General features: G+C 40.8%; 1 long non-coding RNA gene across 1 annotated transcript in view; it reads right to left on the bottom strand.

Annotated features, from left to right (window-relative positions):
- Nucleotides 1-253: 253 nt before the first annotated feature.
- Nucleotides 254-10,961, bottom strand: part of LOC118540639 (uncharacterized) — a 30,214-nt gene continuing 19,506 nt past the window's right edge. The window contains exons 4-5 of the long non-coding RNA XR_013440911.1: nucleotides 8,115-8,244; nucleotides 254-421 (exon numbers count right to left, since the gene is read on the bottom strand). This is a non-coding gene — a long non-coding RNA (uncharacterized LOC118540639). The remainder of the gene's footprint in view (nucleotides 422-8,114; nucleotides 8,245-10,961) is intronic.

Below are 10,961 nucleotides of genomic sequence, written 5' to 3'. Positions count from 1 at the left end.
AATGGTCCTTTGCATGGAAATAATGCAATTGAAAGAGTGGGAAAGTTATGTGCATTTTTCATACCCAGATGACTTTCAGTCTTATTTCCACGTCTCTTTGTTTTTCCAGGTTTTTCACTTTCTGTTAGGTTTAAAGCAAGAGGGTCCCTTATGCGCCAAGAGATGACTAAAGTTTTAAGTGGCCAGGATGATTGGATTAAAGATTTTTATTAACCAAAAGAATGTTGTAACATATAATACAATGGTAGTTTAATGAAATGTTACACTAAACCTGAAACAGGGACCACATTTTCAGACTTTGTGAAATCCTTTCTGAATCTGTTAACGCAGTCGTTCAAGATTCCACTCAACAATATCTAAAGCAGATGCTGCTTCCGTCTTATCCAATAGTCTTAAGATGTCACTCCAAGGAAGCCGCATTCTGTAATAGTCAGCCGTTAAAATAAAAACCAGATGAATTTAATTAGCTAGATTGAAGAGCGATTTCTCTATTGAGAGCATATATTTGCATGTAGATCTTTGAGTTTAAAAAAAAGTTCCTTTCAAATTTTTTTAAGATTTTAAGATTTTTTTTTAAGATTTTATTTTTAAGTAATCTCTGCACTCCCAGTGAGAGGCTCGAACTTACAACCCAGAGATCAGCAGTCACGTGCTCTACTGACTAAGCTAGTCAGGTGCCCTCCTCTAAATATTCTTTTATAAGTATTTCTTCAGATTTTAAAAGTAATGTGTCCAATGTAGAAAAAATTTGAAAAATGCAGAAAAGTATAATAAAGAATATCATTATATTGTACACCTGAAACTAATATAACACTGTTAATTACACTTGAATTTAAAAGAAAGAATATTAAAATTACCCATAGCTCACTAATCAGAAGTAACCACTAATAAATTTGTAAATTTATTTTTGCTTTTTCTATCTGTATATTTAGAGTTTATTTGTTTTGCTGAATTAGGAGCAAATGTGCATAAAATTTTCTATCTTGCTTTTTTCACTCAGTAGAAAACAGTAAAAAATTTAACCACAAAATTTGAAGTCACATCACTATAAGGTTAATGAAATGATTGGAATGACCTGTGCAGGTGGCCAGTCAAATCTAAACCCACCCAAGTGCTGGCTTCAGTTTGGTGCACCTGGTGGCATCTGTCTGCTTCAAATATTGATGGGGATGATTCTGGGTTCAGGGGTTGACAGGACTTCCAGGATAGCAATGGCAATTTCTAGAATCTTTTGGAGCTACAAAAACACTGGAGCAAAACTCCACTTCCCTGCTTCCCAAGAAGGGATGTCTCATTTCCCAGACCAGCCTTGTCCTCCTACATTCCCCACACCCCAAAAGATAAGGACTCTAGTGTACCCCAGCAGAGAAAGGGAACTGATGAGGATGAGATGCAATCACTTTGTACCTGAATTTGTGTTATTTCAGAACATGTTTTTGGCAGGTTTTACCAAATTTTTGTCATTATATATTCTTCAAAACATTATTCATAATGACTGTACAATATTCTAATTGGACATTTATTTCTATTATACATTATATTATAAACATCCTTATGCATGTGTTCTGTTTTCATTTCCAGTTATTTTCTTATGATATATTCCTAAAAGTGGAAGTTTGGGTCTTGAAAATAAACTGCCAAATTGTCCTCTAGAAATTTATACTCACAACACTAGTGAGAGTCCCTAATTCGCAAACCTTTGCTAAATGTGAGAATTATAGTGTAAAAGATATTTTTTAATTTTGTTGGAAAAAAGATGTCATTTTTATTTGCATTTTCACTGTCAGTGAGATTAAACTTTTTTTCAGCTCTTTATTAACCATTTGGAATTCCCCTTTTTTTTTTAGGTTTATTTATTTTAGAGAGAGAGGGAGAGAGCTGGGGCACGGGGAGGGGCAGTGGGAGAGAGAATCTTAAGCAGGCTCCACACCCAGCATGGATGTGAGGCTCGATCTCAAGACCCTGAGATCATGACCTGAGCCAAAATCAACAGTGGGACGCTTAACCGACTGAGCCACCCAGGTGCCCCAGAAAATGTTTTATTTAAAACCCTCTGCTCTGGCGAATTATGTATGTGGTTTGAAGAAATATTTGATAGATACTCGGGGAAGTATTTGAATGAAATAATACCAAAACTGTTAACCTGTTTTGTTTGTTTTGTTTTGCTGGTTAATTTGCTTGAGATAATAGAAGACATGTAGGATGATGCTGCCACAGAGAATTCCTCATTCTTCCCTAAATTCCTCAAACTCTCCTCTACAGGAAGGTACAAATATTTTAAGCTAATATGTTTAAAGGCATAACAATGAGTTACTCTACCCAGGGTACTCAAACGTCTTGATTACCTTTTAGCTATTCTCAACACCTACTTTTTTCCATCCCAGCACACTGGAGGGTTATAACAATCTACATTCATAGCAGCAGCAATTCCCTGGGGAGGCACATGTGCGCACACACCTGGGGGAAATCAGATCTTTCAGAGGGGGTAGGGTTTGAAGAGTCTCCTGGAACTCAGAATCACCAGCCACAGCATTTTAGCTTTTTTTTTTTTTAAGTAGGCTCCATATCCAACGTGGGGCTTGAACTCATAACCCTGAGATCAAGAATCGCACGGTCTACTGACTGAGCCAACCAGGCACCCTACATTTTAGCTTTATTAATTAGCAATAAAGGATGTAGCGTAAGTTGTAAAGCATTAATCAGTAAATGGCACACATATGACACAATGAGTAAACAAATAATTCAAAATAATTAGCATTTATTCCCTGAATGTGTAGCTGCCATTGCAAATAAGTTTTAAAAATCATGCTTAATTTGCAATTGTTTTTTTTCCCTTTAATTGCATCTGCCACCTGCTCTTAATTTGAAACAAATTAAACCCTGAAGGCAGCATCCAAAAGTAAGAAGACTAAGCAGATTTTACCTCTGGGCAAAAATTATACAGCAGTTTCCCCCCTCTTCAAAAAGAGTGAATCATTCTTTTCCAGAAGTGATAGACTATTTTCTGTTTCAATAGCATGCCCCAGTAAGTGACAGGGTGCTGCTCGGATATAATAACCCACTCTCTCCAGCATGCTGGGCTGCATAAACTCCATGAAATTCTTGTGTCCTTGGAGTTCTATGCCAGTGATGTATAATGCAAGCCACATATTTTAAATTTTCAATTTTCTAGTAGCCACATTAAAAAAGTTTTTTAAAAAAGGTAAAATTAATTTTGGTAAAATATTCCATCTAAACTAATATATCCAAAATACTATCATTTCAAATGTAATCAATATTAAACAATTATTGGGGTCCCTGGGTTGGTTAAGCGTCTGACTCTTGATTTCAGCTCAGGTCATGATCTCAGGGTCATGAGACTGAGCCCTATGTCAGGCTCTGCACATCAGGCATGGAACCTGCTTAAGATTGTCTCTCCCTCTCCCCCTATCCCTCCCTGCCCCAGTCATCCTTTCTCTTTCTCTAAAAAATAAATAAATAAAATGAACAATTATTAATGAGATAGTGGACATTCTTTTTTGGTTCTGTATTAGTTATCTATTGTAGCAATATAAATTACTACAAACTTAGCAGCTTACAAGAACACATTATCTCATAGTTTCTGTAGGTCAGGAATCTAGGCATAACTTAGTGGGTCTTCTGCTTCAAGGTCTCTCACGAGGCTGCAATCCAGGTGCGAGCCAGGGCTGGGGTCTCATCTGAGGCTCAAATGGGGAAGCTCACATAGTTATTGGCAGGATTCAGTTCTGTGTGAGCTACCAGACTAGGGCTCATCTTGCGGCTGGCTGCCAGCGTGAGGCTTCCCTTAGTTGCCTGCCAAATGGGTCTCTCCGTAGGGTGTGCTACTTCATCCAAGCCAGCAAAGGAGTCAACAGAAAGAGTCTGCTAGCAAGATGGAAGTTACAGTCTATGTAACATAACTGTAGCAGTGACATCCCATCACTTTTCCCATATTCTGTTAGAAGCAAATCACAGGTCCCACCCACATTCAAAGGGGAGGAGATTCCACACAGCTGTGAAGCAAGGATTTTGGGGAGCTATCTCAGAATCTGTCCACCACATGTACTAAAACTTTGAGATCCACTGTGTATTTTACACTTATAATACATCTCAAGTCAGACCAGCCACATTTCAAGTTCTCAGTAGTCACTAACTGGTGGCTACCATATTGGACAGCACTTTTCTGTAACAACTAAACCCAGAGATATAGAATTACAGGGTACTCAAGTACCAGTGTAAGCAATCATGTGTTTGTACAGAGAATTCAAACTCAAAAGAACTGGAAGCATAAAGAAGGGCACCTGGGTGGCTCAGCTGGTTAAGCATCTGCCTTCAGCTCAGGTCATGATGCCAGGGTCCTGGAATTGAGTCCCTCATCAGGCTCCCTGCTCGATGGGCAGCTGCCTTCTCCCTCTCCACCACTTGTGCTCTCTCGCATGCTCTCTCTCAAATAAATAAAATCTTTAAAAAAAAGAATTGGAGGGCCGCCTGGGTGGCTCAGTCGGTTAAGCGGCTGCCTTCAGCTCAGGTCATGATCCCAGGGTCCTGGGATCGAGTCCAGCATCTGGCTCCCTGCTCAGTGGGAAGCCTGCTTCTCCCTCTCCCCCTGCTTGTGTTCCCTCTCTTGCTGTGTCTCTCTCTCTGTCAAATAAATAAATAAAATCTTAAAAAAATAAAAAAATAAAGAACTGGAAGCATAAAGATACAGAAAATTTAAAATATTTTGTTGTTGTTGTTTAAGATTTTGTGTTTATTTATTTGACAGAGATAGCACAAGCAGGGGGAGCAGCAGAGAGAGAGAGAGAAGCAGGCTCCCTGCTGAGCAGGGAGCCCAATGCGGGACTCGATCCCAGGACCCTGGGATCATGAGCCAAGCGAAAGGCAGTTGTGTAACCAACTGAGCCACCCAGGCACCCCTATTTTGTTGTTTTTAATAGGTAAAGAGTTTATTACTATCATTTAAATCCGGATCCTCAAAGCAAGTAGAGGCTAGAAAATAAGTTTTGCATTTGTTTTTACAACTTTATACTTCATACTTGCCCTGAGAGAAAGAATGAAAGGCAATTTACAGAAAGGTTAGGTGACCATAATACCAGAGGGCTCCCAGGAAGATATCTTGGTAAGTAAATGTACACTTTTTCCCTCAGTTTCTAGCAGGAGACCACTTTAGCCAGTCAACACAAAGACTCAGTCCTTTCCTTGCATGACATTTTACCAGAGCAGGAGGCGCAAAGGAGGGTGGAAGATGGGAGTATTTTCCCGAGAAATTCTCCAGTTTCCCACTCAACCACTGTGTGAAGAGGATCTGTTCCCTATTAAATTAATTAAACAAGGAGGTCATTAAAGTGAGGTGGCTCTAATATCTTGGTGGCCTACATGAGCAAACCAAAACCAAACCTAAGCCTATAAATGCTTCAAGGTTATGAAATTGAAATCTAAAGACAACCAATCACAAATAGCTAACAAGCCTTTCCCAAATAAGGCAACTGCTTAAGCTGTAGCCAATCAAATAATTTTCTTGCTTTGCTTCCACATCTGTTCTATGAAAGTCTTGCCCCTAGCTCCTATCAGTGGAGTTCTCCTAATCACTTCCGGCCTGGTGTTGCCCAACTGGAATGGATGTTTGCTTAAATAAATGCTTCATAATTTTAATGTGCCTCAATTGATCTTGTAACTCCCCTGAGTGTGAGCTGGCAGTTCAAAGAGGAGTCTGCAGATGGACTGTTTCTTTACGAAAGCCTGAGTATCCCACTTGCAAGCCAATGGGCTCACTCCAACTCCTCCCTGCTCTTTCTGTGCTACGCAGCACTCAGTTCAAACATAAATCATATATGCAAATGTGCACTTGCTTCAGTTGTTCACATGATACATTCATGCATCTGTTCTTGTGCCTTCCCCTTGTCACTTAAAGGCAGCCCCAAACTCATCCTGACTTTTTGCTGAAATTTCCTATCCCATCTCCCCAACTGCCTCCTCAAAGTTTCTCTCTGAATATTACTCCTTTAGCTTCAATTCATCCTATTAATAGCAAATGTTAAATGTTAAGTGCTGGGCCACGGGCTAGTCAGCCTCACCAGGGGCTGGAGTAATTCCCCAGAGCAGAAGCCAGGGACATCAAAGGCAAGCAATGCCCAAGTCAGAGTTGTTTCCACATAATAAGTGGACCGTGTGTATTTGAAAGAGGTGGTTTAATCTTCTCAGTGTACATAATCATATATGTAGACATGAATTAATCAGAGTTATGTTCCCCTTCTAGATCCAAAAAAAGTTATCTTGACTCTGGGATGGGAGGTACTTCCATTAGTCTGCCTCAGGTGACCTGAGGTACACCCCACCCCCACTCCTGCCATTTCATAGCAAGACTCTAGGGACATCCCCAGTCCTGCTGAAGTGGAACAAAGAGGCTCCCAAGTCATGGTTTCCCCAGTGACCATAACTGGTAGTACGAAAATTATGTCCTAAATCTACATCTGTGACTCAGTCAGATGAAATATAAGATTCATAAAATATATATTGGAACCAGGGTGGAGAAATGATAGTGCCTAATTTGATTTTATGTGTCATAGTGGGAAGGACAGTGTACTTACAAAAATGTCCTCCTTCATTAAATTCCTGTAGTAGAAAGAGTAACATCATTTTAAAAATCGTGTGATACAGAGTATCATGATATGACACCATTCTTCCCCACTCACTCATCTTTTACAAACAATTCTAAGAGGCTAAGGTTTCATTTATCACCTAGATCTGAGGTAATATATTTGTAATAAATAAAATTCCAGCCCAGGGGGTTACAGACTGAATGTGTCTCCCTCAAAATTCATATTGTAGGAGAGGAAAAATATCTAAGTTCTTGCCTAGAGCCCTTGTAACAAAAGACAGACTAACAAGAGAAAAACAAAAAGAAGTGTTTTTTTTTAACATGTATACTCCGTGTACACATGGGAGACACCCAAGGAAAAATCTAACTCTCGAGGTGGCTTAGAATTCAGGCTTAAATACCATCTTCAGCTAAACTTAAAAAAAAAAAAAAAAAAAAGGCAGATGGGGCGCCTGCGTGGCTCAGTCGGTTAGGTGTCTGCCTTCGGCTCAGGTCATGATCCCGGGGTCCTAGGATCAAGCCCCGCATCGGGCTCCCTGCTCAGCGGGAGTCTGCTTCTCCCTCTGCCTCTCACCCTGCTCATGCTCGCTCTCTCGCTCTCTCTCGCTCTCAAATAAATAAATAAATAAACTTTTTAAAAAAGGAGGAGAAGAAGAAGAAAGAGAAAAGAAAGGGTGTTGGGGAGGCCAGTTTCAGGTAGGCACCTTCTCCATTGGTCACAGTCTCTTGTGATTTCGAGACAACCTTCTCTTCCTGGTGCAGAGGGAGATATCCTTAGCACTGGGATTTCCCATATAAATGTAAATTTCCCTTACAAAAGTTTAATTTCTACTCCATTTTCTGAGCTTCTCCTATGTCTGCTGTTTCTTAAAATAATCACCTCAAAATAATTCTTATGCCCAAGAGACATATTTTGGGGTGGAATATTCTGTCATTCTTCCATAAACTGAAACCTAATCCCCAATTTGATGGCATTTGGAGGCAGAGCCTTTGGGAGATAGTCGGGAGATGAGGGATTAGTTTCCTTATAAGAGAGATTCCACAGAGGTCTCTCACCCCTCTACCATGTAATAGAGGGCTCAGTGAGAGGGCTGTCTATGTATTAGAAAGCAGTCCTCACTAGACACCTGAATCTGCTGTTGCCTTGATCCTGAACTTCCCTGCCTACAAAAGTGTGAAAAATAAATTTGTTGTTTATAAGCCACTTAGTCTATCATATTCTGTTATAACAACCCAAACCGACCAAGACACAAGGTGTAGACATATCTAGGCCTGCCCTTAGACCCAGATTAGGGGGGTTCCTGGCCTGTGCCTTACCACCTGGGCTACCAGGATGCATCTCCTCTGTGACCAACACTGGTCAAGCCCCCGGAAAATGCTTCTCCAACATCTCTCACCCTTTGTACTCGAGACAAAAGGCACCTGAGTACAAATGCCAGGACAGTTAGTGGGTTGTGGGAAGCACGCGAGTGGCACAAACACTTAGGTTAGAGAAAAACAAAACAAAGTAACTTACCAATCCTTCCTCTGAGAGACTGTGACTGCAGGAGGTTCTTGCATGACAGACTGTAATTTCCCAGGAGGCTGAAGGTCCATTTTCTTGCTTCTCTTCATGTTCTAATTTGTGGTTCTGGAGGTTCTCATGACTTAGGGTGGTATTCAACACAATTGCCCATAACTACTAAGGAACATCTTGCAATATTAAATACAAGTTTGCATACTCATAAATTTGCTGTAACAGGCATGAAGCATGACACCAATTTCTTATACTGGACACCAAACACAAGAGTTTAAAGTGCTTTGTTTTTACTAAACTATTCAACAGCATTTAACTAAATTTTCAAAAAATATATCTAAAATGTCAGATTTATGGGGCATGTGGGTGGCTCAGTCGGTTGAGCATCTGACTCTTGGTTTTGGCTCTGGTGGTGATCTCAGGGTCATGAGGTTGAGCCCCCGTAGGGCTCCATGCCCAGTGTAATCTGTTTGTCCCTCTCCCTCCCCCTCTGCCCTTCCTCCCACTGGCGGGCACAGGTGCACTCTCTCTCTCAAGATAAAATAAATAAAGGGGCGCCTGAGTGGCTCAGTCATTAAGCGTCCGCCTTCAGCTCAGGTCATGATCCCAGAGTCCTGGGATCGGGCCCCACATCGGGCTCTCTGCTCCGCCGGAAGCCTGCTTCTCCCTCTCCCACTCCCCCTGCTTGTGTTCCCTCTCTCGCTGTGTCTCTCTCTGTCAAATAAATAAATAAAATCTTTAAAAAATAAATAAATACATACATACATAAATAAATAAAATGTCAGATTTATTTTTTTTTTAAGATTTTATTTATTTATTTATGTGAGAGAGAGAGAGAGAAACAGCATGAGAGGGAGGAGGGTCAGAGGGAGAAGCAGGCTCCCCACTGAGCTGGGAGCCTGATGCGGGACTCGATCCCAGGACTCCGGGATCATGACCTGAGCCGAAGGCAGTCGCTTAACCAACTGAGCCACCTAGGCGCCCTCAGATTTATTTTTATTAAAATGTTGATATTGGTTAATAATTTGTTCTTTACTTCTTAGTAATTTTGAAAGTTTTTAGAAGAAAATATTATTTAATATATCTATTCCAAAAAGTTACTTAATTTTTCTGTTTTGTATTTATTTTAATATATACTTGAATGTAAATCTATTCAAACAGTATTTGAACACAATTATATTTCTTTTTTAATCCTTCAGATCATTGCCAAAAATCTTGATAACAGTGATTTTGCTAAAGTAAAAGTAAGAAAAACAGATTAACAGAAACATTTATAAATTATGTGTCTTTTTTTGTCTTCCCAAAAATCAGTAGCCCATCAAAAGGACATTCAGACATGTGCAATATCATTAGATTTAGTCATATTTCACCAACTTTCTGCATGTAAAAGCTATTGCCTTAAGTATGTTTTATTTTTGTCATTATGAGGATTTATCAATGTGGAAAGATAAAGCAAATTTTATTTTAGTTGTTAGCTTGATTTATAGTTTTTAAATACTTAGACACTTGGAATGTACCTCCATTTGTATGCTGGCCCTGTATGTTAGTGACCTAGGATGAATTAGGTGCCTATTATTAATTCATCAGAATTAAGAGCAGTATATGCCTGGCACATTTACTCAAATGGAAATCCCTGCAGTCATTCAGATATAACAGATGCCCTTTTAAAAATGAAGTTATTCCTGTAAATTCTCCATTTATAATGCTGTCTTATGATAGGATATCATGGACAGTAATAGATACACCAGAGACATCCTTTGTAAAGTTATATACAGGAAGGTCATATATCATAAAGGAAAGAGAAAAACTTAGCAAGAGAAGGAAAGCAGATAAATTGAAGTAGACATTTTAACTGTTGTTGAAAGGCCCATATCAATGAGCCCATAATAGATAGGAGGGTAAGATTTTGTTAGACTTAATAGCCAGGGAAATGTGGGGCACCTGGGTGGCTCAGCTGGTTAAGGGTCCAACCCTTGATTTCAGCTCAGGTCATGGTCTCAGGGTCGTAAGATCTAGCCCCATGTCAGGCTCCATGATGGGCGGAGCCTGCTTAAGATTCTCTCTCTTTCTCTCTCTCTCTCTCTCTCTCTCTCTCTCCCCCTCTCTTAAAAAGAAGGGGGGGGGCGCCTGGGTGGCTCAGTTGGTTGAGCGACTGCCTTCGGCTCGGGTCGTGATCCTGGGGTCCTGGGATTGAGTCCCACATCGGGCTCCCGGCTTGTCGGGGAGCCTGCTTCTCCCTCTGACCCTCTCCCCTCTCATGCTGTTTCTCTCTCTCTCTCAAATAAATTTTTTAAAAAAGCAGGGAAATAAAAAATCAGTCATTTCTAGAGACTTAGAAACACCATGGAAAGGCAGGTAAGAACTTATTAATAGAAAATGGGAGCAAACATGCAAGGGAAAGAACAGGAACCAAGAAGTGCTGGGCACTCGCCATGTGTAGGCCCAGTGCAGAGCACGTAACGGACCCTGATACTTTCAGCTACATGACCCATTAGCCTTTTTTTTTTTTAAGTAAACTCTGTGCCCAACGTGGGGCTCGAGCTCACGATCCCGAGATCAAGAGTCACATGCTCCACAGGCTGAGCCGGCCACAGGCCCACACCCATCAGCCTTACTAGGATTTACTACAGTAACGCTGTACGAAGGAGACTGCCTGAAATATCTGCTAATGCCTAGAGGGCAAAGCTCCAACTTGTGAGGAAGCAGGCCCCACCTGTGCCCACCTGTGCCAACCCAGCCCCATGCAGCAGCCATTTCATGCCTCTGTGCTTTTGCACATGCTTTCCTGTGGCTGGGTGCCTTAAGTCCACTAGCAAACTCCTACCCATCCTTCAAGCCTCAGCTCTA

The sequence above is a fragment of the Halichoerus grypus genome, chromosome 9 (genome assembly GCF_964656455.1).
Source record: "Halichoerus grypus chromosome 9, mHalGry1.hap1.1, whole genome shotgun sequence".
NCBI classification, from domain to species: Eukaryota; Metazoa; Chordata; class Mammalia; order Carnivora; family Phocidae; genus Halichoerus; species Halichoerus grypus.
The sequence above is the reverse complement of the archived record's forward strand: the minus strand, read 5'-3'. Positions and strand labels throughout refer to the sequence as shown.